The following is a 22,903-nucleotide window of genomic DNA, read 5'->3' on the forward strand; positions in this document are numbered from 1 at the left end:
AGCAGGACCTTTAGGCGTGTTTGCAAGATATTCAACATTATATTTGTCTGGTCATGTTCTCCTGGAGTGAATATCTGTAACACAAGCAGCCGATTAGGGCAACAGCATGACCACACACACAAAGAAAGCATCTCAATCTTCTCTCATCCCCCACCGCTCTCTCCTCTGCAGGTTTCCTCTTCAAATCATCCCTCCATCTCAACTTTATTTCTTTCTGCAGCTTTCTCTCTTGGCTGTAGCCCATGGCGAGTAGTCATTAAGTTAATTAGCAGGGAAGAGCGAGTGCAGAGCTCCTTTAATGACTGCCGTTTGCATTAGTGTTCTTCTCTGGCCTCCGTTTCAACACACAAGCCCTGAAAACCTGAACTTAATTGAAATGCTGGAGATCTTGCTGAGGGTAATGATTGCCTATCATCACCACCATGTGCTGCTGTTTTCTGTTTCCCAACGACTCATCCTGGAGAGAGTGTGGCTTTTATTTTGTTCCTTGTGTGCATTTTGGATTCCTGCACGCACAAAATACATGATACTGAGAAATGTTCATTTGCAATAAACTGCAATAAAGTGATTTAGCACTGATTTCTTATTTAGAATTTTTAATCTTTTAAAAAATTACTTCAAAATCCATCCGTTTAATGAAGGTTAAATTGCATTGGTTTTTTTTTTTTTATTGGTCATTTTAGAACTTTAGTATTAAAAGTTATTTCAGATAATCATCTAGTTCTTTGTTTCTTTGAAGCTTGATTGAAGCTAGTGTTTTTTTTGCAATGGGTTGGTTAATTAATTAATTAAAATCTTACTGACCCCAACATTTGAGAGGCACACCACACATACAACATTGTTGGGTTTATCCGCGGTTAGGGGATAGAATATAAAGTTTACTGTATAAAAAATATTTTGACTATGGAAAGTCCCCACAAAACATGGAAACCCAATGTGTGTGTGTGTAGCTACTTAAAAAAATTTGGGGGACAAATTTGTACCCAGAAGTGACCAAAACCTGACAAAATCTCCAAAAACCTCTCTTTAGGGATGTCCTCATTTGTAAATCTGTTATAAAAATAAAGTTAATAAAGGTTTTTTTTTTATTTAAAAATGCAGAAAGTTTTCTGTGGGGTTTAGGTTTCGGGGTAGGGTCAGTGTAAGGGGAGATAATATACAGTTTGTACAGTATAAAAACCATTACGTCTATGAAATGTCCCCATTTAGATAGCTAAGTAAACGTGTGTGTGTGTGTGTGTGTGTGTGTGTGTGTGTGTGTGTGTGTGTGTGTGTGTGTGTGTGTGTGTGTGTGCATTAGGCCCTATCCAAAGTGTCCCTCGGCTCTTGTGGGCATTCTGTGAGTACACCCTTGGGTGATGTAATGCCCCATGACTGTCCGTTGTGAAGTCTGCACCTGTGCTAAAGGCTACATCAAAGGGCACTCGCTGGCCACAAAGAGGGTGGGAACTTCACTGACACAAGTAAGCAAAGGTCACAAGTCCACATCAAGTGCTCCGTTTGTGTCAGGGTCATTGGATGGTCAGTGAATGGTCCGTGGGCTGAGGTTAGTGATATCAAGGCAGCTAAGCACTAAGGTATGGACTCAGTAACTCTGTCTGCACTGGTTTGTAAATGCAGCTTTGGTTGTGTTCAAGAATATCCAACTTTGTCTCTTTGGCCCAAGCACTTAGACTCATGTCCTGCTCAAAATTTCACCTATTCAGGATTTCGGCCAAGCCATGATCCAGGGAATTGCTATTCATTAGACTAGAGGAGCAAAAAGTGATGTGGAAGCCAACCTCAACTGTCTCTTTCCCTGTGCGCTCTACAAAATGTAGAATTTTGTAGGTGGGAGTCCGCCAACGAAAGGCTCATCATTTGAACAAATTTTGAACTGTTAATAATACTGGAAAGTACAGTTTAAAATAGCCCAAGCTAGTTTAAAAATGCAGTGATTTACCAGTTTTTTTTGTGTGTACTGTGCATTGTTAGCTTAGCAACATGTGCTGAATTCAAACTACACTGATATCCATTGTGAGTCTCCTGTGCTTCGATGGCCAATGTAATGTTGAGAGCTTCAAATCAGTTACTCACGAGTTTCAGTTTTGGTGAGGGAATGTAGATATCAAGGCAGCTCACTAAGGTATGGACCAGATGTTTAGTGTGTCACAGAAACTGCATATTCGTGAAATTGTGTTTATTCAAGAATGTCCTGATGTATGGAAAAAAAACAACAACAATAGAACAGTTATGGATTTAAACATTTATTCAAAAACTGCACACACATATGCTCGTTTATTGACTTATTGACAAATCAGCAAATACTTTTAATTGCAATCACTGTCAACATGTATGTATGCGCATTCACCCACTGGAGTGCCTCAAGGTTCAGTGCTTGGCCCTCTACTTTTCTACAAATACTCAACTTCACTGGGTATGATCATAAAGCGACATGGCTCCTCCTGTATTGATATTCCATATCAATGTACCATATACCGCTATCTCACGACCAATTTGTACTAATTCGTACGAGTGAGTAAAAACTGGCCAATTCGTACAAAATCGTACAACCTCACTCATAAGAATTCATACGATTTGTCTAAACCCCAGTGATGGGTAGGTTTAGGGGCGGGGTCAGGGGTAGGTCATTCGTACGAATTCATAAGAATAAGACACCTCGTAAAATAAATACGAATTGCTGTGAGATTGGGTTGGATATTCAGATATGCAGCTCTATCCATTGTTTCAATCGTATCACCTCAACTGTTTTGTGTGAAGTATGCATTAGACAGTATGCATGCGAGATCTGGGTGATTCGTCTGATATGGAAGGTTGTACAGGTCATTGTTGGAATGATCATATTTGTTAGATGGGTGCACATGAGCAGCACTATAATGTCATCCTTACTAGTGGGAAACTCCCCGACTCATCAACCCTTGACTTTTTAAGTTGAGGGTGTGCCAATTAAGGAACAATAGAGGAAACAAATTGGTATTGGTCATAATTAAGTTTTCATTGTGAATGTTGACTACACAATTTGTACACCTTTTGTGTTCTGTTGATGAAGAATAGTGTTGAAGCTTGCCAGACCATATTACTTACGTTTATGAGGTGACAGGCCTGCATTTCCCATCACTCTCTGAGGCAGCACAAGAATAGTAATACTTAAATTACAAACCCAATGCATGTTATTGTACGAATGCTAAAAACAATCTTAAAATTCCAAACTTCCAAACTTCATAAATTCATAAATTTCATTCATAAATAAGCGACCAAGTCACACTTTTTCCTAATGTTTATCACTGCATTGCAATAAATTGACCACATACGTGGAATAGTTAACATGGACTTGTGTTCTGTTTTGTGACTTTATTTATAGATATGTGGGTCCATCAGAGGCTGGTTAGTGCTGTTTAGATGGATGGGCGGCTCTGAGCGGCACCGGTGATGGGATGATGGGACCAAGGCCGGCGGGGTGGAGCGAAAGATCAATCGTACGTTGACAGAGAAAGAGAGGGAGATGGGGCAAGCTGTCAGCTCTGAATTAGATGTTAAATCTTTTGGACAAAACGCATTGTGTTAAGAATTTCTCATGTGCTGTTTCCTCACTGATGATGTATGGAGCAGATTTGGCGAGAGAGCCGCAGTCCGAATGTGCTGTTTCAGGGCTAAAGTGGCTGTCAGGCCTGCACAAGATGGATTTTTATGGGCGCATCTTCAATCTCTCTCTACCTCCAACTCTCTTCCTCTTCCTTTTTCTCCATTAGAAGTCTCTCTCGCTCTGTTTGTCTCTGGACTCTATCTGGGTGGCTCATTGGTGTTTCCTCAGGCATGCCACCCAACTTGTGAGGTTTTTGTACTCATGTGAGTGCTTTATTCCCTCTCCTTTACATCATCCTTTTTTATTTATTTGTTTGTTTCTTTGTTTTTTGCTGAAGTAATAGTATTGAACGTCTCCTGCATTCTATTCTTCTGCAATCCAGAATGAAAGCACGGCTGAAGGGTTTGTTGAGCTGCGCCCTCTATTGTACAGGCCTGAATTGGCATTTTCTCCAGCCTTCGGCTATTTCATTTCACTTTTGGTGTGAAAGAGCCTTGACATTTGCAAAAAATAGAACTTTTCTTTTTTTTTTTATGAAAACGATTTTTTCTAAATGTTGAAATGACTGCGTTTCCATAAACCGATGTTATGCGACTAAAACGTCATTGTTTCCTCTCGCGATAAGTAAAATCATTCCAAAAACCATGGCAACGGACGTTGGTAGGTATTATGTACTACATCCCAGCCACTGCACTGGCCATTATTATTAATCGAAGGAGATTTATGTGTGTTTTCCAAGCATTAATGGCAAGGAACGACCATTATTATACTTGTGAGCGACACATATGAGGTGTTTCTGGGTGTTTCTCCCTCATATCTGCTCTGAGGTCTTGATTGTGCCATTTATTTGAGGTTTAGAATCCATTATTCCTGTAATTATTTTGTCTTTTATGAATTTAATAAAGAACTCTGTCTCGTATTCTGTCCAAACACACCGCGTTGTCTACGTCAGGTGACCTGCAAATGCGCAAAAACTGTTTCCATTGCAGTTTTGTGTAATATTTCTTTTTCAAATTGCCTGAAAAACCACCTCATGCGAGCGTAAAAACGTTTTTTGCGATAAATGCGAGTTTTTGCAAAATTTACGCGTTTCCATTGGGCGTATTTTCAATTCGCAATTTAAATTTGCGCAATTTGAAGGGTAATGGAAATGCGGCTACAGTTACTTTTTTATGGAGTAAAACAATATGGTTACAGATTACATTTAAAAGTAACTTTCCCCTACACTATTTACCACTGACTCTTCAATTCCTCTGCCTTTGCATGACTTCTGATTTCTCCTAGTCAGTTACTTCTCAAAGCAATACTCAAGTACTCGTGATTAATGTTACCATTTAAATAAAAAAGAGAGATAAAAAATAATAGTTCGTGTCAACAAGTGATTATTAATTGACAGCTGTTACGATTCTTATATGTATTGTAAAAAAATATAATGTTTCATTTTGTATTTAACAAGCAAAATGTTACATTTTCCATCATGTGCATACGTGGCTACATCACAGAAATCAAATATGGCAACACAAACCTCAAACATCAACTAAAGAAATGTATATATATATATATCAACCCTTGACTTTTTAAGTTGAGGGTGTGCCAATTAAGGAATAATAGAGGAAACAAACCCTAAAATATATATATACACACTTAAAACATTATATTTTAATGTTTTTTTTGTTTTGTTTTTTTTACAATACGTATAAGAATCGTAAAAGCTGTCAACAGCTGTAACAGCTGTTATATATATATATACATACATACATTTATGAATGTTTGAGAGTAAATAAAGGTTCGTAGAAATATTTAACCTCAACATTATTTAACCAAATAATGTTAATTGACGTTATTTGATCAACAGAACACAAAATACAATATTTTGTCAATATAAAACATCTGTACATGCAAAATGTGTTTGTGCTGTCTATAGGGAGAGAGAAAGCACATGACCCCTAAATGAACCTCAGCACACTTAAAAGTGCAGTGGGGCGGCAGTAGAGAAACTCAAGACTCAAGTGCAATCAGTTCTCTCTGCACATTAACAAACACACACATGCCATCAGTGCAGATTCCAGGGTAGGAGCTGGAGAAGAAGGTAACATCAAGCTCATCAGCGCCTTTGTGGAGTCTATTAAAACTGAGAAGTGGAAAACAACCAGCGCAATGTGGATGTGTGTTTAGGTTCTGTGGTATTTCCCTGTCAGCAGAAACAAAACCTTCAGCTTTTATGCCGTCTGAGAAATGCATGCGCTAAAAACAGCACACCAACAAACTGCTGTTTACCCAGACGCTGAGTGGATGAGAGAGAGAGACATGGTGTAGGAAATCCCCGGGGGGCTCATCCTTTAAATGTATTTAAATGTATTCTGGTAATTACAAATCTTTACACACACATACAAGAGCGCTCTGATGTCTGGGAGATGTCTGTTATGGATGCCTCTATGTTGTGGGGAGTTTGTGAGATGGGAGGGTTAACTAAGGTAAACCGGTGTTAGCGGTTACAAAGCACTTTAGTATTTTTTAAACGCTGTATTACAGAGATGCAGTGCATATACATGCACACATGCTTTTAATTAAGCATAGTTAAAACAAGGACAGTGCCATTAAGGAAATTAAGGACTCTCAAGACTTTGCTTGTCAGTGTATTTTATATTTTATTGATTTTTATTTTATTTTTATTTATTTTTATGAGATGGACCTACTCGTAACCTCTCTGTATAATTTCTACACTTCCATAAAAAAAAATAAAAAAATATCCAAACTAATTTTGGCATTGAATTTTTGTTTCATAATGCAAATCATCAATGCAAAAGATAAAATATAAACAGCTGTGTATCTCACTCCAACAATCCTTCCACTTTTTTATTTATCACTTTCATAAATTATGAACTTGTTGACCTACAGTATATTTAATATTCCCTAGAAGTATAAATCTCATTAATTCATTAATTAATCAAAGAACGTGAACTATCATTTAAATGTTTGGGGTCAGTAAGATTTCTTATTTATTTTTCTTCTTAAACAAAAAAATAAATAAATACTTTATTCAGCAGAGACATTTATTTAATTGATCAAAGGTGACAGTGAAGACTATAGAGGACCAAACCTGCAGACAATCAATCAATCAATCAATCAATCAATCAATCAATCAATCAATCAATCAATCAATCAATCAATCAATCAATCAATACCTTTAGATCATTAGTAATAGGTCATTATTATTATTATTATTATTATTATTTATTTTTTTACTTCTATTTATTTATTTATTTATGTTCTTTTTTTTAATTCATTTCCGCATGTTTGTATTTCTAGATTTATTTATTTACTCATTTATTTGTTTTTATTTTTCGTACAATCAACATGTAAATGAGGGAGGCGGTCCATGTGTAGTACCAGTGCATCATTGGTTGAGAGCTCATGCATAGAAGCGTCAACCATCAGATTTAAGCAACAGAGATCAGAGTTTGCTTCAGGATGTTTATTCATTTATGTCAGTGAGGTTGTATATGATACATCATTTATTTTATTTGCCTATATTCAAGTTTTTTTTTTTTTTTTTTACATTTTTTTATTAGATGATAGTATTTATATATATATACCCATCAAGTGTCAGAGCTAAACACACACACACACACAAAATTGTTTTGTTTATCTTGAGAAAAAACAGCAGAAGGAGGGTGTGTGCCCGCAAAGTAACCCGAATAGAGATAGAACAGTGTTTGTCTTGGGGGTGGATATGCGAAACTCCATGTTTAAGAAAATATTTGCTATAGTGCAGGACATTCCAGTGTATAAAGTGGACTAGAACAGCACTGGAGCAGAGGCTTGGTGTGTGTACTTTTCAGTTCAGATTTGATCCTACCCCACCTTAATCATTAGTCCAGTTATTCCTTCACTCGACGGGACACACACTGCATGTACACCCCATCCACACACACACAGACTGTGATTATCACCATGTTCGGTAATGAATCCCACAGTTTTGTAACATACACATCCTGTTCCCTCCCTGCTGTATGCCACACACACACACACACACACACGACACAAACACACACTGTTGGTAAGCGTGATGAGGGAAATGGTTAACTGAGGTGTGGAGTTTGGACTGCATCTGAGCCTGGAGTCACATTTATTTTTGTTAGTTTTATGGCTGCAGCTGAACTCTACTGGCTCACTGCCACCCACCTTTATTCCAGATGTTACCGAGAGACAGAGAGAGATAGAGAGAGAGAGAGAGACGAAGAATGAGGGACACAGGGAGAAAGAAAATATGTGAGTGTATTTGGGTTGAGAGAAAAAGAGAGTAAATACACTGCTGAAGGAAAGAGACACCAGAACTTTTCCAAACTACAGCTCTGTCCTGGGAGAGGAGTTCACATCAAGACAAACACTATTGCTATTTGAACAAACCCCTGACCTCTTCAACTTTTTACTAAAGAAAATCCACCCAGGCTCATTGGAAAAACGTGCCTGTGGCGGCATTTCTGCAAAATGATATTATGTTACTTCTTACATGTTTCGTGACACTTTCCAAGTGAAATGTCCAGTGAGGGGCGCTAAAAGCATGTTCAGCTTGATCCGTTTTATTAAACAGATGAAAGCAAATCTAGCAATGTTTTATTATGCATCGCGGCAGTTCGGAAATGAAATGCCCGATGAGTTGCGCTAAAATATTAATGCTCTATCGCATATGAAAATAACGTACCAACTTAGCCCTTTTACACACAAAAAAAAAAAAACATATTTATGCAGAAAATCACTCTGAAATGACCCGTTTTTAAGAGGAGGCTCCTTTAAACGGCCAGTTATGATTGGCTAACGTCATTGCATAGGAAACAGTATCAACGCCCACTCACTATTACACATGAGTAAGTGTTTTAAAAACATTCTCCATATAAAACCATTGTTTACAGACAAAGCATTATGAAATCGTTTACATATCCAGATCCAGATCAGATCCAGAACAGTTGCTGCTTCATCTGTCAACAAAAGTTTCTTTGCAAACTCTCTGTTACACAGTGCCTCTATTACAAATCAAAATGCTCTGAACAAACATATAATCTTCCAGTGAGAGCCAGGACGCCCTTAAAATAAACCATTCACTTGTTTCCGACGCTGGGGTTCTTCTGAAGTCTCTACAGAGACGCAATCGAGCTGTTTAAACGGGACACGTCAAGTGAACGTTCTTTCAAATCACTCTTCCATTTGTCCTGTTGTCGACAGACTCAAGTGTGTGGAGTGTCAGAAACTGAACGCACATCTGTATACTGTAGACAGCGTCAGTCATTATAATGGCTTCTATTTGCTTTTTGATGTGATGTTCACATCCAGTGTAAGCAAATGTCAGTCGTTAAGTGTCTGAATGCAAGTGGGCGGGGCCTATAACGCAATGATGTATTACTATTTGTCAGTGTCTTGCTCTGGAGGCAGGCATTTGCATATATATTCGCATGTGTGACATCAAAAGTCCCATAATATCAAAATGAGTCATTTTTTGGAGCTTGATTAAATAAATGCTTTGTTTATAATGAGGAAGGCATCTTAAGCTATGGAATTTGCGGGATATCTTAATGGTACAAAGACCTCTTATATGTCAAAAGATCAAGGCAAATTTGATTTCCCATGCCATGACCCCTTTAAGACATATTAACATTTTTAATTAGCTGGTTAGATCATTTTATAGTCTATTTATAGTCCTATATTATTTTATTTATAAAAACAAAAACAGCAATCCAGAAGGCAAAAGTCCAAATAGCGGCTTCACTAATGCAAAGACAAGACAGGACATAGGGAAGAGCCAAAACGATGGCTTAAATGCATAGCTAAATGAGGAGCCAAACAAGACACAGGTGAACATAATCAATTAACCAATGAGTAACCATAGAAACAAACTAGTAATGAGAACAAATGGAGCAGGAACTAAACACAGGATTGAAACATGAGAACCAAAGGAAACACAACATAAAAGTCCACAAACAGAACATAAAATACAATAGATATTAATGATCGTAATTTGCTTGGTAGACGAATAAAAGAAATATAAGTTTTAATTAGTAGTTTTTGTGTGATAATGTAAAAAGCAAAAAGTGTTCAAACTGTATACGTATTATCCTAGACTAGTTAAAGGAACAAGAAGCTATGTTGCAGAAAATATGATTTTTTTTATCATTTTTGTCTGACAAATGATAATGTCAGCCAGAAAATGTTGTACACTTAGTTTGAAAGAGAGTCATATCTAGAGATCAGAATAGCAGAGAGGGTGGACTCTTTTGACTTTAGGCCAGGAAGAAACCACCTAGCAACACATGGCAGTCACTTTTGCACAGACAAGCACCACTCACATTTACTTCAGAAAATGTAAAAAATCTAGCTAGATAATATTGTATTTTCTTGCTCACAAAGCCTTGGTTACATCAGCAAAAAAGTAGTTTCAGAGGCATAGAGAGTTATTACATTTCATATAAGATTTATTTTTCTTTTGAATAAAGTGCACTCATGAACTGTGCACAGTAAGGTCAGGACCATTTATTTAGAAATTAAAAAGATAAAATGAGTCTAATTGCTCAGCACTGAGGATACAGTACGTGAGAGGGAAAGTCCTGGACTAAGTTGACAGACATGTGCAGATGGAGAATGATGGATGGGTCTATTTATGGCCAGACAGACTGATGGGCTTATTGCCTTTAGAATAATCATGATCATAATTATCGTTATAAATAATCATCTCTCACTTCAGGAGGTGGCAGGGTAAGAAGGCTCTACTGACTAATCACAGGCACTTTCAGTTTTGATGGTTGTTCCTGAGGATAGACATTTGTGTGTGATGGTGCTAAAGGCTGTTCGGCTGGTCTTTTCAACGGGGTAAGAGTCTCATGATAGTCTTCTAATTTATAATATTACAGATTTGGGTCAAAAATGAACCCAATGCAGGTTGGAACCCAGAAAGTGATCCCATCATCCAGGGCTGAGAAACGTATACTCATCTTTTCATTCTGAAAGGAGCCTGTGTTGTTGCTGAGGCTGCAGGGAAATAATAAATGCAGGTGAAATAATAAAGCCCTGACCACAATGTTCTACGAGGGGTTTTCCAGTGATCTAAAGAATGAGTCAGTTGTGGAGCTGGCATCAACAGGGCAAGTGGTAAGAAAATACAGGTCAACCATCCTCATAAACTGGGTCTACACTGGCAGCCTGAGCAGCTAGTGTATCAACTGAGGATACTAATAGGTCAACTAACTAGATCAACTAATAGGCACAGATTCTGTGGGAAAACACAAGAAATTCTCCATTTATATATAAAAAAAAAAAATAAAAAAAAACGACACACTTAAAGCTGTAGTCCGGAGTTTTTCCTCTTTATCGCCATCTCTGTTCGAAATCTGCAATTGCAGTTATTTACAGAATTATCAACTTTACGTGGGTTGTGCCTCCTTTTTGGAAGTATGACCAACATAAGAATTTTCACCGGAAAATGTCATCTGAACAAGTAAGTAACATTCAGTTGCAGTCTCTTTTTTTCTGTAGCCACTCCGAAGTCCGTTTTACAGCGGGTGCATCTCCAGTTGTCACTGGTGATTGTCGTATGAACCTTTCTGGATCCGCCATCAAATTGAAGTTTAATTATATCAAGTGCTGTGAGAAAAGGCTATAAATCTCCACCTCCAACATCCTCACACTCATAGCCTACTAGCCGAGACTCTGCTTTATGTGTACAGATGTGACGTAATGACGCAAATACATGCTCGAATTTCTCGCGGAAATCCACCAGTACCACTGGAGTTAAAAACATTATTACAAGCTTACCGTTTTGAATCGAGTTAAGGCAAGCAGAGAGTTTTGAACACTGGCTGGTTATACTCGCTCAAAAAATTATTTTGGATCATTTTTAACCAAAAAAAGGTACGGACTGCAGCTTTAACAACTGTAAGGACAATTATGAATGTAATTTGATACTTACGACTGATCATGCCCAAACCCGCCAAGTAAAGCCAAGCCAGTTGTGTTCAGTCGGTGTTTAAAATCTGCTCAAGTCGTTGGAGTGTTTCATTAATTGTGTCCCCCACATTAGAAAAAGCAGTGTTACATACATTCTAAATCTTAAACACCTTAAAGACATCTTCTAAATGTATATATGACATCTAATAGGAAACGTCCTAGAGACGTATTGCAGATGAGCAAACACTCTAAAAAATACATCTTGCAGACATCAAATAGACGTCTCCAAGATGTACTTGTGCTATCAGGGGTGCTTTATTTAATGTTAAAATCGTGTAATATGACTCTGACTATCATTTAGTGCTCCCAGCTTTGTAGCCGTACTAAAAGTAACAATGGATAATTCACCTCAGATCTGGAAATCAAACAAATGGAAGCAAGAACATTCAAACTGTGAAAAAAACTATGACAAAGATTGTTTTCGTAACTCAGTATGTATTTTTAATAATGTTTAGTGCATTATTTGTGAATTTGATTTTGTACTTCTCCATTTCCTTGCGAGTGTCATCGAGATTAATCTCTGGTGCAGCGAGAGCCCGCCCACACGCTGTTCTGATTGGCTGTGGTTTTTGATTGATTGACTTTTAGTTTTACAAATGAGGACAATCTTTTTAGGATGAACAAAAATGTTTTGGGTAATCATATTAAAAATAATATTTAAATTGGATCATATTCAGACTTTTGAGCTTTGAAATGCTGGAAAAAAAAATGTGTGTAAAGGTGTCACGTTGAAGGAGTAAGATTGTATGAAGTCATCAGGGTCTGCCATACCTTGGCTTTTGGTGAATTGATGAAACTGGGATAGGGTTCTGGATGCTTGCAATCCAATATATAGGATTTCAGATGGTTTGCTCTTCATCTAAATTACAATTAGAGACAAACACAAGCTGACTAAACTAATAACACACAAACAGTTGTACTTAGCAAAATGTCAATGACATTGACAAACATGGAAGATATTACTCAATGTTGTGTCATTATTAGTTTTCTACAAATGTGAGTTAATTAAATTGAGACATATTTTATTTCTTTTCAGTGTACTCAAATAAGCATTGTACTGCAGTACAGTATGTCAGATTGTTGTACTTTACTCTAACACACACTTTAGCACTCAGTTAGGGACTTGCACTGTGTAAACTTCATTATATATATATACACACCTGATTTTCACAGTCCCTTTAGTGAACTGGGTGATGAAACTAAGCAGAGAGCTGCAGATCGTTGAATGTATTAATTTCAGAGAGGAAATGTTCACTATTTTCTGAATATTGAATGTATGTGTGGCCTTTTGCATTAATTTGCACTGTTCATTACAAATGTCCACAGTGTGTGTTGGTGTTTTGTGAATTTAGTCCGCCACCACATTTTAAGTCAGATTACAGGAAGAGCACAGGAAAAGGGACTTTTTCCATTCTGTTGTTTACTTTAAAACTTCCTAAAAAAGAACTAATTTTATGATATCTTCTCGGATTCATTTGCACAAAAGCAGAAGTATAATTATATAGTATTCGTTTGACATATTTAAAACTCTCTGTGTGGAACGCTAAGACCAATAATTATGTACATTTCTCATTTTCATGTAAATATTGGGGTCAGTGTTTTGGTTTTAAATTTGCAAGGATCTTCATTGCACATCAGTATTTATAATCATTTATGGCTGTTTGTTTCTGTGTCTGTGACTCTGTCTTGACTCTGTCTGTATCTCTGCACACTGTAAGTAATTAATTTCTGAAAGACAGCCCACATTTTTGGAGATAGGAGCTCATCCTCCTATAAAGATTGAGACAATCATCAGTTTGTTTAGGGACCATCCATAATCTGTGTGTCTGATTACTTGTCTATGTGATGGTGTGTCTGTGTCTCAGTTTGCAGATGTTCATGATTAATCTATGGCAAAAGCATTCAACCCAGTGACCTCAGAGGCAGTAAAACAGCAGCAAGAAGAAAAGGGTGTGTTTTGGATGTGTGTACAGTATGTGGGGTGTGTCATTTGTGACCCTCCTAACCATATGTGTAAAACTGACTTTATCAATTCACAGTAAACTGACTTAAACTGACTTGATTTTGGGGCAAACCTTTCAGAAGATATAAAAAAAAAAAATAATAAAAAAATATATATATCCTGAGCAGTAGGTGGTGCTGTGCTGAAGCGTTGCAAGTAGCCTGAGGTCATGCTTGTGATAACATGTACCAAGAATCGTCTCAATACACTAAAGCATTGCAGTAATATATACTATATATGTTGTGCACGAGTTTACCTGTATCTTGAATTCGCATTGCATTGTCTTGTTTTATGGTTAAAGGAAATGTCTGTAAATTCAGCGGAATAATGTCTTGGCAGAAAATTACCTGTGGTAAAACATTTTTCTACAGATTTTGCCCATATGTTTGGATAATATTCGTTTTCTAAACAATATTGTTACAATTATAGGTCTCACTTTATATTAAGTGGCTTTAAAGGGAAAAATGAAAATGCTGTCCTCATTTACTCACCCTCATGTTGTTCCAAACCTGTATGACTTTCTTTCTTCTGCTGAACACAAAAGAAGATATTTTGAAGAAAGTCGGTAACCAAACGACTGATGGACCCCATTGACTTCCATAGTAGAAAAAAAAAAAAAATACTATGGAAGTCAATGGGGACCAGCAACTGTTTAATTACCAACCTTCTTTAAAATATCTTCTTTTGTGTTCAGCAGAAGAAAGGAAATCATACAGGTTTGGAACAACAAGAGGGAGAGTAAATGAGGACAGCATTTTCATTTTTGGGTGAACTATCCCTTTAAGTACTAAGACCCATAAATGCAGAATATCTGATTCACTGTAAAAAGTGATTAGTTGACTTAACTTAAAAAAGTGAAGAAACCCAGTGCCTTAAAATTATTAAGTAAGTAATCTTCATGCGTAATAAAAAAATAAAAAAAATAAAAAAAATGTTATGTGAACTTGACAATTCCACATAACTTTCTCAATTACGCATGAAGTTTATTTACTTAATAATTTTACGGCACTGGGTTTCTTCACTTTTTTTCTAAGTTAAGTCAACTGATCACTGAAATATGGGCATTACAGAACCCATTGCAATACACTAGACTATTTTTTAGCTACACCTGTTCACCTGCTCATTAACACAAATATCTAATCAGCCAATCATTGACCCTACCATGGATCCATCCTGCCTTGTATCAACAGTTCAGGTGGTGTAATGGTGTGGACGATATTATCTTGGCACACTTTGGACCTCTTAGTACCAACTGAGCATTGTTTAAACCACAGCCTACCCGAGTATTGTTGCTGACCATTGTCCATCCCTTTATGACCACAGTGTATCATCTTCTGATGGCTACTTCCAGCGGGATAATGCGTCATGTCACAAAGCTCAAATCATCTCAAACTGGTTTCGTGAACATGTTAATGAGTTCCCTAAACTCAATGGCCTCCACAGTCACCAAGATCTCAGTCCAGGAGAGCAGCTTTGGGATGTGCAGGAACCGGAGATTCACATCATGGATGTGCAGCCGACACTGTGTGAGGCTATCATGCCAATGTGGACCAGAATCTCTGAGTAATGTTTCCAGCATCTTGCTGAATCTCTGCCATGGAGAATTTCTGAAGACAAAAAAGTCCAACCCGGTACTAGGAAGTTAACCTAATAAAGTGGCTGGTGATATGCAATAGAATAACATTACAGTATGTATCAAATTAAGTTAAGGCATTATGTGTGCCTATAGTGTAAATAAAGTGTGCCTGCTGCTACTGTACAGTAGCTGTTTTAAGCAAAGCATGATTAGCACCGCGTTATTGATTTAATTATTCTTATGTCGGCTGGGATGCCAGCAGTTCTTGGACCACCAACTGCTATTTTACTCAGAAAGTTGGCAAAAATGTCCAAATCCATAAGTAAGGAATGATTAAGCAAATTAAGTTTCCGTTTCAGTATCCAACGAAGGTCAACATAAAGAAACAGGGGCGTTATGTAAAAGACAATCACAGACGTTCCAGTCCAGATGGGATTAGATTTCACAGAAGAACCCAGAAAAACAGTAAGCGAATTGCTTCATAATTTTACTAAGGATGTGTGACTAAATCATTGCCACAGGATTATAATCACAAAGCACAGCTGTTAAAAACAGCAATACCTCTTCTGAGAAAATGAGTCAGGGGTGTGTTTGGTGTACAACGACATAACTCGCTGCTTATCTACCGTAGTACGATGCATTGTTGAAGAAATCAATTAACTAGCGAGTCACGACTGTTTCCCGAAACCGTATTGTCGCAAATTGGTTGTTCAACCACGTTGGTTAATGACCAATGACGTGGTGGAGTAATATCTACTTTAATGAACCTATTAGAGATCGAATTAACGCTGGATGTTTTGCTATACATTACAGCCACGGCATCTGAGGACTATTTCTCAATTTTCTCAGTTATTTTGCTCTATTTCCAGATTCAATCACAGGCTCGTTCTTACACACTAGAGCTCGTTCGCACATGCGCACTCTTCAATAACGACGCTTTAAATCTCTTGACAAACTAAAAGACGTAAATGACATTTGTATGTATTCCAAATAAAAAATACAGACTGTACTGAATGTCATCTTGCTTATTTAGCTCAAGATAAGGATTTATTGAGTCCACATGTAATAATAATAATAATAATAATAATTCATTACATTTATATAGCGCTTTTCTCAGCACTCAAAGCGCTTTACATAGAAGGGGGAATCTCCTCAACCACCACCGATGTGCAGCATCCACTTGGATGATGCGACGGCAGCCATATTGCGCCAGAACGCCCACCACACACCAGCTTACTGGTGGAGAGGAGACATGACATGTCATGCAAACTAGAAACTCAACTTCCAACCACAGCTCGAGAGTGTCGTTCCCAACACACAAGTTTGCGATGCTGTTTGCGAATGTTCGTTGACACGATGGTTTCAGGGAAACACAACTCGTTGAGCAACGAAAACAACGGAACTTGCTTTTGGGAAACACAGCCCAGAATAGGACTTCCCAAGCACCATGTGCACCAGTTTCATAACATGAAATGCATTATTTGTTGTTGTTTTTAAATCAAGCTGGAAAAGGTGCCTGTATAATAGAAAGAAATGCATTTTTATTCTTGATTTGAATCAGTGTTAACCACTCCTTTAAATGTGTGAAAATCCACACCTGACTGGGATTTTAACAGTACGTTTATGAATAAATCATCAGCAATCATAATTTCTTAGCGCGTGATCAGTTGGCAAACGCGCAGGACATTAATTGCTGAGACAGTCCCACATCAGATTGGTCTTAGCTCAAAGGCACTGATATGTTTCTCTTCATGTTCACTGTTGTACCAAAAACACAGGTTTGTTTGATTGTATCTGAGGAGACCGAGGAACTGTTACTCACACACAATCTGGTCATGCTGGTAGACGCTGTAACTGTGACAGAATTTTGGCTAGCAACATTTAAATTGCAAAAATGTCATTATATTATGAAAAATATTTTACCAGTAAAAGTGTATTATTGTGACTATTTTTCCACTGTCAGCTGCCTCTCACGTCGCAGCATTCCAGATATATTATAACTCCCTAGTGGATACAGCGTAGAAAACTCAAATCATTTCCCAAAAGTGCTTCATATTGTTATCTAACGCAATGACATTCACGCATTTTTAAGTGCGACAAAATACTTCCTGGGGTCACTGTGTTTTAATTTCGAGTTATGACTATCAATGCAAATGTAATAGACCTCATTTAGGTGCTGCGCTCACGCAGTTCACCTGTCGTCACATTTCCACTGGGTCTGGTTTTAATATTTCTGTTTGTGCTGAATGATGTGTTGCACCTAGTGTTGACAGTTAACACCACGCTCTGTTGGGACGGCAGAAGTGACAGCTGAACACCTGTGGGCCGAGGATGCTGTCACACCATCATGACTGTTTGACTGGCCATTATAATGCCGTACAGCGAGCGCATGAGAAGACGGGGGAGGAGAGGAACCCAGCCGGGAGGTTAGTGTTTCTGTTATAACCATAAACAGTGCTGACGGCCAGCCAGTTTTCCACGCTGCAGGCAATGTTACTGCAGCCCTGAGCAAAACCAACGACCTCACGGTGTGTGTGTGTGTGTGTGTGCGGGTGAAATGATGAGTGACATGATATTTATATACAGTTTCAGTTCTGCTCCTCTTCATAAAACTCTAGCAGAGTTAAACTGGATTAAAACACTGCTCAAATTCAAACAAATTGAGTTGCTGAGTTTTATTATGTACGGATCCCAGAGGGGCAGCAATTTACACACACACACACACACACACGTACTGTACACACAGCTGTGTTTTTGTCCACATGTATAGTCTTTTACAGATCTGAAAGTATGGAGAGATTATAAATAGACATTGGGAAGATGGGTACGGATGAATCTCACAAACACTGTCGAGAAATGTTGTATTTCAACCCAAATAGAACACACAATCTCAGTTGTCTGTTATAATAATAATAATAATAATAATAAAACTTATTCTCAATGCTTTTGTGAAAAAAAGTAAACTAGTTTAAATGCATTATGGTCATATTTTTCTCACTGAATTTAATTATGGCGAATTTAAGTAAAAATATTATTATGACAATTTTTTTTTTAATTTAAAAAAGATTTGCTGCAGAGATACACTACTATTCAAATGTTTTAGGAAAGTAAGATTAATACTTTTATTCAGCAAGGACGCATTAAATTGATCAAAAGTGACTGTATAGGAAAGATTTTCATATATAAAATAAAATAAATATAATATATAATATAAAATAAATGCTGTTCTTTTGAAATTTAAACAAATCTGAAGCAGCACAACAGTTTTCAACATTGATAATAATCAGAAATGTTTATAGAATGTATGACACTGAAGACTTGAGAAATGATGCTGAAAATTCAGCTTTGATCACATTTTAACATAAAGTATATTCAAATAGAAAACAGTTATTGTTATAATATTTCACAATATTACTGTTTTTACTGGTAGTGTATATGCGATATCCTTCGTTTTCAATTGTACAATTATCTGGATCCTTAATTGTCATGAAAATAAATTACTCTGAAGTGAAATGTGACCCAGACTTATTTGCGAAGTGTTATTACATAGTAATAAAACAGTTATTAAGCATGTGCTTTTATTCAGTGTGACTTCTGGTGGCACTGATAAAACTCACAGCTCGTCCTTTTAAACCAGAACATTTCCAGTCACCAACCCTGAGCGTAAGTGACTATACGCCACATGCTAATCAACAGTCAGCTAAACGATTTTCCATCTATGAACGTAAAATAAAACAGTGCAAATTACATTTGCATCTGGTTACAAAAGACATTTGCATTGTGTTTGTTTTCAAACAGTTGTTTGGTGACAGCAGTGAACAATCAGAGATGTTTATGTCAGTTGTGTGTATTGTAACTGTGAATTTCTCTGCCCATTCTCACCCAGAACATACTTCTGTGATTTGTTTTGTGTGTGTGTGTGTGTGTGTGTGGGATAGCATATATAAAGTTCTAGAACCCACCGGAAGCTATGACTTCCGGTGAGAGAGGACGCTGGCGCAGTTGGCTGCCGCTTCTCTACCGTGTGTTTACTATTTTATTTATTTTATTAATTTTAAACTTATTTTATTACCGTTATTTTATGCTACGTTAAGTTGCAGTTCTTAGAGATAGGCTGCTGGATGCTTATAATCTTTTCCGGCGTCCTCATTGTTTTTGACTTTTGTACTGCCTTGCTGCGGCTGGTCCGACACCTGCTGTTTACACCTGTCCGCACCCTCCCTGAGACGGAGTGAGTGAGTAAATCACGTGGATTCTTCGGCTCGTCGGTTGCTGCTCTATGTGAATCGCTGCATCTTATCTGCAATTTGGGACGTGTTCAGGATTTCTACTGGATTGGATTGCGGTATGCTGTACTCACTTGCAATAGTAATCACCCTGGTCTACACAATCGGATTCCCTGAAATACAGGAATACAAACTGTGGGACGCCAATATGAAAAGGTACTCATTCTCTGAACTTCTATCACTGGATCTTCAATTGCCTCTTAGCGATTGTGCTCAAAATTCCCTGAGAGCATCCAAACTGTTGCGACGGCCAAAATATGTACATCGTGGCGGCTCTCGTATGGGCTTATATAGCCTGCCGCCGGCTTTGACTTGTATAAATGTTCTATGCTCCTACTCCCGGAGATTTGAACATCGCAAGTCTCGTGGCATTTGTATGTCCAATCTATCTTATCCACGTATGTCTCCAGAGAATAAGCGCGGCAGAAATCGAACTTCTAAAATTAGACTCGCGCAATTAAATGTGCGTTCTATAAATAAGAAAGCAGCATCGCTTTATGACATAATTCTGGATGGAAAACTTGACTTCCTTTGTCTTAGTGAGACATGGCATCAACCAAATGACTGTTACAACTTGAACTTGGCCTCGCCACCTGGATATACCTACATTGACAAACCTAGGCTTACCGGTAAAGGTGGTGGTCTTGCAATTCTATACAAATCAGAACTGACGGTTACTTTGATCTCTACACCTGAAATGTCTTCGTTTGAGTGTCTGGTTGTGAAAATTAGTGGAAACTCGCCTATAATTATCACACTTATTTACCGTCCTCCTAAGGTAAATTCAATCTTCTTTTCTGAACTCGCGGAATTATTGACTCTGTTGAGTTTGAATTGTTCAGATACTTTGCTAATAGGGGACATTAATATCCATGTTGATAACCCAGACTGTTCTCAAACAGCAAATTTCATGCACATATTGGACTGTTTTAATTTTAATCAGCATGTTGATTTCCCCACTCATAAATCTGGACACACATTGGACTTGGTCTGCACATTTGGTATAGATGTAGACCAACTTAGAAATGATGAGCTACACTTCAGTGATCACAATTTGTTAACCTGTGAATTTTCTTCCTCTGCTTCCTTAAAAGCTTCTAAAGAGCGTGTCATAACATTTAGGAATATTAAGAACATTGATGCTCAGTTGCTTCTTAGCTCCACTGCTGAGCTTCCTGTGACTGATTCTGTGGACAGCTACAACTCTGCTCTATCGTCTATTCTTGATATTGTAGCACCACTGAAACAACGAGCCGTTTCTTTCACTAGATCATCCCCCTGGTTTACTGATGAATTACGGGCACTTAAAACCAAGCAAAGAAAGACTGAGCGCTTGTTTAGAAGAACCGGTCTTACTGTCCACAAACTTATGTTTGAAGAACAGCAATTGAAATATCATCTTGCCCTTAAATCCACCAGAGAGGAATATTACTCGCATATGATTAATGAAGGTGCAGGTAATCCAAGATTGATGTTTAAAACAATTAACAAACTTCTTAAACCTCATAACCAAAACATTTGTTCCTCTGTTGGTATGTGTAACAAATTTCATAAATACTTTACAGAGAAAGTTCAAGATATCTATAGCTCCATGGCTATTGGTCCCTCTCGTCTATTTAACAAGCCCCATCCTATACATTTATCTTCTACTTTCGCTAATTTTGTTACTGTTACCACAGATGATATTTCAAAACTGGTCATGTCTATGAATTCATCTACATGCTCTCTTGATCCCATACCTACTGAGATTTTGAAAAAGTGTCTAACACCATTGTGCCCCTCTATCACCGGTATTATTAATCACTCTTTATTAACTGGTCAGGTTCCTTCGACCCTTAAGTTAGCTGCCATCACACCAGTCCCTAAAAAGACTGGTTGTGATGTGGAGGATTTGTCTAACTATAGGCCTATCGCCCATCTACCTTTTCTAGCTAAGGTCTTGGAACGAGTTGTAGCTGGCCAGCTACAGCAATACCTGTCCATTAACAATCTCCTAGAGCCATTTCAGTCCGGATTTAGATCAGGCCATAGTACTGAGACTGCTCTCGTCCGGGTCACAAATGATCTTCTCACTTCTGCTGATATGGGTGCCTGTAGTATTTTAGTATTGTTGGACATCACGGCTGCTTTTGATACAATATCTCATGCTGTCCTTCTTGAAAGACTGTCTGTATGGCTAGGAATCTCTGGTACTGCTTTTGAATGGTTTACATCTTATCTCACTGATCGGTTCCAGTTTGTGTCTTTGGGGGAAAACAAATCTTTACCAACACTAGTTCAGCAGGGTGTCCCACAAGGGTCTGTGCTTGGTCCCATCTTATTTAGCATTTATATGTTGCCTCTGGGAGACATCATTCGTAAGTTTGGGTTAGGTTTTCATTGTTATGCTGACGATACGCAGATCTATATCAGCATGCACCCTAATCCTAATCTTGCAGTTACAGCCCTTAGCACCTGCTTGGATGAGATAAAAGCCTGGATGCATGACAATTTTCTTAAGCTTAACCAGGCAAAAACAGAACTTCTTTTCGTCGGTACTCCAACATCTTTACTCAAACTTAACATTTCTGAGCTCAGTACTGTAAATGACATTGTTACACCGTCTCTTCAAGTGCGCAATCTTGGCGTTATTTTCGATCCTGAACTTCTGTTCGATGCACATATAAAAAAGGTATCAAAAACGGCATTTTTCCATCTTAGAAATATCGCTAGACTACGACCTTTTCTATCGCTGCCAGATGCAGAAAGGCTTATTCACGCCTTTATCACGTCGAGGCTCGATTACTGCAATGCACTCTATTCTGGTCTCCCAAATAAATCCATCCAAAAATTACAATATATTCAAAATTCTGCTGCCCGGTTATTGACACATACAACCACTCGTCAACATATTTCTCCGGTACTCTTTGATTTGCATTGGCTGCCGATACAAGCACGTATCGATTTCAAAATATTAATTTTAACATATAAAGCTATTCATGGGACGGCCCCTGCATATCTCTGCAGTTTAGTTACCGTTCATACTCCAGCTCGCTCTCTTCGCTCTTCCAGGTCATGCATCCTCCAGCAGCCTCGATATAAACTAAAGTCCATGGGTGGTCGAGCATTCTCGGTCTCAGCACCACGTCTATGGAATGCTCTACCACCGGAAATTAGAGACTCTCCAACATTGGATTGTTTTAAGAACTCTTTAAAGACACATCTTTTTAGAGCTGCTTACTGTAACTGAATGCTGACTTTTTATTGTATTTCCTTGTAGTTGTTATTCTCTTTTGTATATTGTAGCGCTTTGAGTCTAAGAAAAGCGCGTTAGAAATAAAATGTATTATTATTATTATTATTATAAAATGTTCCTAACAGAAACAGCTGAAATAGATAAATCGGTCCACTACAGTTAACTGGATATCAAATCAGCGTATATGTCAAAGTGTTGAGATTTCTGTATTTGAATTGTTAAACCT

The sequence above is a fragment of the Rutilus rutilus genome (genome assembly GCF_951802725.1).
Source record: "Rutilus rutilus genome assembly, chromosome: 13".
NCBI classification, from domain to species: Eukaryota; Metazoa; Chordata; class Actinopteri; order Cypriniformes; family Leuciscidae; genus Rutilus; species Rutilus rutilus.